At 46.1% G+C, this 1,343-nt stretch overlaps 1 pseudogene; it reads right to left on the reverse strand.

Moving 5' to 3' along the window:
- Window positions 1-1,343, reverse strand: part of LOC123025538 — a 7,999-nt pseudogene that overhangs the window by 1,883 nt on the left and 4,773 nt on the right.

Genomic DNA, 1,343 nt, shown 5'->3' on the forward strand with positions numbered 1-1,343 from the left:
CCCCTGCTGGGCAATCCTGCTGGAACCAGACTGGCAACTTTCAACACATGTGGCCTTGGGAATTGTCTAAGGAGAGCAAGAAAGAAGGGCTTTGAAATGCTTTCAAGTGCATTCAAGAGCTTTCTTGGGGCTTTTGGTTTCAGCCCCTTTGCAGAAGTACTCAAGAACAAAGTAGGCCTGGCATTAGTTGCATTCATTGGGAGGACCAGAAGGTCAGGGCTGGGCTGCCTTCCAGTTTCTGTGTGTGTTGGGAGCCCACTCACTCCTTGCTGTTGGGGACATTGCTTATTTAGTTTGCTCTCCATCCAGGTCAATAGAATGGATCAGACAGAAAGCAGGAGGCAAGTGGAAGGTTGGGCTCCATCTCCTCACTCTTTTCACTATTATATGTTCAGTGGGGAATGGACGGAGGCAGGAAAAGAGAAGCTGTGCTGGGAAGAGGCTGCAGGAGTTGGCAGAGGGGTTGGGCCTCAGCAGGTGAATTACTGCCCACCCTACATGCAAGTCCTGCAGGTAGCTTCATGGCCTTGACCGCGCCCCTTGCAAAGGCCACCCCTCATTTGAGTTCTTCTTTCTACTGCTGCCAATGGAGGCAATGCTCCTGATGCAAGCAACAGCCCATGGTGGGGATTTCTGTTGACACATGGCAGAGCAGAAAATATGTTAAATCTTCCTCCGCTCCTCTTGACGGATTCTGATATTATTCTCACTCTCTTGTGTCTGCTATTCACAATGTTTAAGGTGCCCATTGATTGGATTCACACAAGTATGATCATGCCTAGTTTGGTCTCCAGCAAGTTCTAACCTGCCTCTTGAGTCTCTTCAGTGGACAATGTTCATTATGAAGATTCTCCACTTTGGATGGATGCTCGGCTTCTTTCTTTTATTAAAATTAAACTAAACCTGATCATCTCACCATATTTCCTCACAGCATCCACCTGAATCTATCATACAGTTCAGACTCCCTGGGCCTCATTGGGTTGCCTGTGAAATATTCAAGAACTCTGGAGATCAATGCATCAGTGCAATGGTAAAATAAGATCGGCATAGCTACAACACAGTGCTTGGAAGTGAATGGCTGTCAAATATTTTAGGATTCTAACTATAGTGTTATACATTTTTACGGAAGAACAGCCTGTTCAGATCTCAGACCACACAAGGGATCTGAAAGTCTTGGAGGCTGCACAAGTATTTCCAGGGAGCGAAGACTGGTGAGATTTTTCTCCCAAGTCACAGGTAGCCAGAATTTTGCTGAATGCATCACATGAAATAAAACAAAAGCAAAACACCTGCTGAAACTTGGGATTCCACACAATGGCACCTCCACTGATGACTAACTCTTT

This window comes from Varanus komodoensis, unplaced genomic scaffold (genome assembly GCF_004798865.1).
Source record: "Varanus komodoensis strain SLA01 unplaced genomic scaffold, ASM479886v1 scaffold2731, whole genome shotgun sequence".
In the NCBI taxonomy this organism is placed as follows: domain Eukaryota; kingdom Metazoa; phylum Chordata; class Lepidosauria; order Squamata; family Varanidae; genus Varanus; species Varanus komodoensis.